Source organism: Thamnophis elegans, chromosome 8 (genome assembly GCF_009769535.1).
Source record: "Thamnophis elegans isolate rThaEle1 chromosome 8, rThaEle1.pri, whole genome shotgun sequence".
NCBI lineage: Eukaryota > Metazoa > Chordata > Lepidosauria > Squamata > Colubridae > Thamnophis > Thamnophis elegans.
The window spans coordinates 65,616,629-65,621,841 of record NC_045548.1 but is presented as its reverse complement, the minus strand read 5'-3'; the positions used below and the strand labels follow the sequence as shown (position 1 = coordinate 65,621,841).

The 5,213-nt window shown below is 40.0% G+C and overlaps 1 pseudogene; it reads right to left on the bottom strand.

The window, feature by feature from the left end:
- Positions 1 to 615: 615 nt before the first annotated feature.
- Positions 616 to 790, bottom strand: LOC116512824 (annotated as a pseudogene).
- Positions 791 to 5,213: the final 4,423 nt, after the last annotated feature.

Here is a 5,213-nt window from a genome sequence, read left to right as displayed (position 1 = left end):
GAGGTTCTAAAAAAAATTTAAACCCACCACTGATCTACACCCATCTGCATTACTTTGGTGACCTTGAGAACACATATAAACCTCCAAGTGGCCTCAACAATTCTCTAAAAGTATGCAGATGACCAGCTACCTGCAAGAAGTATAAATCCTTCCATTCCCCACCATCCAGTCTGAGCTGAAGAAGCTTCTTGGATAAATGAATGAATGAATGAATGAATGAATGAATGAATGAATGAATGAATGAGCGAGCTGGAAGGTACCTTGGAGACAGTGGTGGGATTGAAATAATTTAAGAACCAGTTTTCTGCCCTAATGATTTCTTCCAACAACCAATTCATCAAACTGCTCAGAAAGTTAACAACTGGTTCTCCTGAAGTGGTGAGAACTGGCTGAATCTCACCACTGCTTGGAGGTCTTCTAGTCCATCCTCCTGCTCAAGCAGGAGAACCTATACTACTTCATATAAGTAACTGTCCAGTCTCTTCTTAAAATCATCCAGTGATGGAGCGTCCACGATTTCTGAAGGCAAGCTGTTCTACTGGTTAATTGTCCTCACTGTCAGGAAATGTCTCCTTAATTCCAGGTTGCTTCTTTCTTTGATTAGTTAAAAATTTACAGGGGAAAGCGTGAAAGCAGTCCCCCACTACTACAAATTATGCAGTTGAGTGTCCCACATTTGGGAAAGTCTCATAGGTCAGCACACCCGGAGTGCACCTGGAATGCAATGGATGAGCCTCACCCTGGCAAAACCTCCTTCATGATCAAGGTATCTCCCCTGTCAGGTAAGTATGAGAAGCGAAACATCTTCAAAGAAAATCCAGAAAGTCCAGTTGCCTCTTGAAAAAGCAGCTTTGGGACAACTATTACCTAGATGAGAATCTCCATAGATCTCCATGGATCTTGGCCATCCCATTCCATTACTGTGCACACATAAGATTGTCTTTGTTCTCACCTGCGGGTCAGGTTTAAGATGTTCATAGCTGTACAGTTAGTCCCCGAATCAGAGGTGGGTTCCTACCAGTTTGCGCCTATTCGGTAGAACCGGTTCGTCAAATCTACCGAACCGGTTAGACGAGGTTCCACCAGTGGACCTGGAAAGCAGGCCACACCTTCAGAAGAGGTTCTGAAATTTTTCGAAACCCACCATTGGTCCTTGGATATGATTATTCTACACTATCGTGCTCATATTTATAAAACTCAGTGCCTCTGTGAAAGGTAAGGATGACTACTGCGTTTGTGGTACATTGCATGTGTTGAAGTTGTTTTAACGCAAACCAAAGATGCCTTTTAAAAAACAAGTTTACATCTTGTGTTGCTTGTGTTGTTTTGTTATGAGACAGGTTTTATTATTTTGGCATCCTGATTAGCTGTGGTGCACTCAGAATTCGGAACAGAGTCACAAAGACTTTCCCGCATTGCTCAAAAATCTTATCTTGAAATCTAGCTCTGTGAATTTGTTTTGGTCCACCTGATTAGGATTTCTGAGGAATTATATTCCCAAAAGACTGGAAAGTGCCAAGCTGGGGAAGACTGAGCTGTATCAACGGCAGCTGAGAACATATTTATGGCTATAATGAAACACAAGGCTTCCTCTGACGTTTTCTAACTTCTAAACATGATTTCACTCCAGTGAACTTTTTGCTGGACAGGTGGTCCTCAACTTTCGATGACAATTGAGCCCCAAATTTGTGTTGCTAAGCGAGACTGATGTTAAGGGAGTTTTGCTCCATTTTACGACCGTTCTTTTCCACAGTTGTTAAGTGAATCGCTGACTTGTTAAGTCAGTAACACCATTGATCAGTGAATCTGGCTTCCCCCTGGACTTTGGTTGTCAAAATGTCACAAAAGGTGATCACACAAATCCTGGGGACACTGCAACTATCATGAATACATGCTAGTTGCCAGGAGTCCAACTTTAGATCAGTGACCATGGAGACGCTGTAGTGGTCAAAACTGTGAAAAAGGATAATAAATCACTTGTTTTTCAGCGCTATTGTAACTTTGAATTGTAACTTCAGTGCCGTTGTAACTTCGAATGGTCACTAAACAAATGGTTGTAAGTCAAGGACTGACTGTATACTGTGTTTATTATTACAATATCCTAGGCCGGAGATCGGCAACCTTAAACACTCAAAGAGTCAAAGGGGTCCCCCCATTCAATTCAAAATGCAGGTGTGCATGCGCAGGGGGCGGGACAGATGTGCAGAGCCGCATGCACATTGCATTTTGGGGGTTCGGGTCTGTTTTGGCACTCAATCTAGAAAAGGTTAGCCATCACTGGTACAGTCCAATAGTGTCACAAAAAGTTAGAGAGACTTCATGATTGAAAATGTTACACTAGTGTTCATACCAGTGGTGGGGTTCAGCCAGTTTGTACCTATTCGGGAGAACCGGTCCTTAACTTTCTAAGAGGTTCAGAGAACCAGTTGTTGGCAGAAATCTTCTGGTTTTTTTCCCACTTTACAGGGCTAATCCTGTCAGGAAGGCAGGAAGGAAACATTCTGGTGTTGTTTCTAGCCTCATCTTTATTACCCTGCTTACAGAAACTGCCTCTCCGCTTAACCCTTATTACATTGTAACAGCTAAGGCGAAGTGCCCATCGACCTGAGTGACTTTGAGTTGGCCATGCCCACAAGGTCACATGAACACTAAGCCCCGCCTACCCACTTGGTCATTAGGACAGAGAATCGGTTGTTAAATTATTTGAATCCCACCACTGGTTCATACCTATTCCCACACAACCATGCACTCACTTTATAAGAGAAACTTCAAACATTGTATTAATAAAATTTGTCAAAGAGCATTAATAAATTTATTTCAACAGTTTTGAAAGTTAGTGGAAGGTGCTTGCAACTTCCTTGCATAAAAGGAGAAACTGTGAGTATAAGCGCTTCTCCTTTTTTATCTACGGATTCTTATTGTAAAAAATAAATAAAATAAAAACTATTAGACTGGCACAGTATCTTACTAACTGGGCAGTAAAAAAAAACCTAGATTATTTTTCTTTAACTGAATTCATTCCAACTAGTCACAGAGGTAGGAACAGTTTATTTTCAGAAGGTAAAATAATAGTAATTTTTTAAAAGCTATTTTCCCTCCATCATAAAACGTATCTTTTCAAGGCAATTTCTAAGTTTTAAGAGGCCTAATATTTGAGTCTGTGTAGTTGAATTGCAAATGAGTAGGGATTTTTTTTTTTTTGTATTCCAGATATGCTTTCAAGTGGTTTATCTTCTAAAGTTTTATGTTCTCGCGTTAATCAAGTTAAATTAGGATCTTGTAAATTTGAATTTTGCTCGGCAAAGCGATGTCCTTTCATTTTACTAATAATTATGGAAAGAGGTTGAAAAGCCAATTTTCCAAACTTTCTTCTGAAACTTTCATTAAAACAGAACAGGAATAGCCCTTGCCTTTAGGCTAAAAACATAGTGTAATAGCTAAATTACCGTATTGATTGGCTTTGGTTGAAATCTGAAAGTAATTCTTGGATAACTACAGTTTGAATTGATTAGGAATCTTTTGTTTCATTTTTCTTTTTTTAAAAAAAAAATCCTGTGGATTACAATCAAACATAAATCTGGTTGCTGTAAAATAGCAACTTGAGAATTACATTTTTGTATTCATAGTGTAAAGTAATAATTATAGGATTACATTGTGAAATTATGGTATATTCCAGGATAAACAAACTTGTGATAGAGGGCAGCTAAATCTATTCTCAGACAAATATAATTGCTTCATATTTACTGATGTTACATCAAGATTTCTTGAAAGGGAAAATCAATGCAGATTTGTAAATGGGGAATTATAGACATCTGGGTTAATAAGCATGAAAAATTACATTTTCTTAGATTCTTACCTTATTCCTGAGATGATTGTGGCCTATCAGCAGAGCTGGTGGCAGATTCAGACAGTGAGGAGGTTGAGGAGGAACATGGGCCAGTCCTGGAGTCTGATGGGCCATTCTGTACCAGAATGGTATCTGGTGCTCCGGGCAGGCTCCGGTACTCCGGTACCAGGGTGTACCACTTACAACCCACCACTGCCCTGCTGACTCCATAGAACAGATGATTGGCCCAACAGGCTTAGAGGTTCAGCTCTGCTCAAAGCTAGATTGCACAATTTCACAAATAGTTCTTGATGACCTGGTAGGAGCCCTTCCAGCACACAACTTTTTCAGTGCGATTGTAACTTTGAGCAGTCATTAAATGAATGGTTGTAAGTCGAGGATTACCTGGACACCCGTCCAGGTAATCCTCCACTTACAACCATTTGCTTAGTTGTCATTTGAAGTTATGACCACTTCCCACACTTGCAACCATTGCAGCATCCCCATGGTCACGTGATCAAAACCTAGGCACTTGGCAACTGGCATGTATCTGTGACAGTTCCACCATCCAAGGGTCATGTGATCAACATTTGTAAACTTCCCAGCCAGATTTCAACAAGCAAAGTCAGTGGAAACCAGATTTACTTAATGACTGTAATGATTCACTTAACAACTGCGGCAAGAGAGGTGATAAAATGATGTGAAGTGCAATTAAAAACTGCCCTGCAACAGGATCTCTAACAATCTTTGGACCATTGTATTTACTCCTATACTTAACAGCGTTGCACCCAGGTAAACTAGGGAGTGACCCGAACAATCTGAGAACATGTATGTTATTTTCCACTTTTAAAGTAAATACTTTTTAATTATATCTTAATGTCAGTACTTTTTAACATATTGTAAAAACTAATCTGGATTGCTGGTCTTTGACCATAATAAAGATTTACTTACTTACTTACTTACTTACTTACTTACTTACTTATTTACTTACTTACTTACTTACTTACTTGCTTGCCCTGCAACAGAAATTTTGGGTTCAGTTGTGGCATCATTCGGGGCAGTGGTGGGTTTCAAAAATTGTTCGAACCTACTCTGTGGGTGTAGCCACTTTTGTGGGAGTGGCTTGCCACCCATGTGACCGGATGGGAGTGGCTTGCCTCCCATGTGACCGGATATGAAGATGCCGACGACACTTGTCAGAACCACCTTAAATTACCTCACACACAGCACTGGCATGCATAAGAATATGATGCAAACTTGTTTTTTAAAAGGCATCTTCGGTTTGCGTTAAAACAACTTCAACACACGCAATGTTCTGATTGCACCACAAACACAGTAGTCATCCTTACCTTTCACAGAGGCACTGAGTTTTATAAATATGAGCATG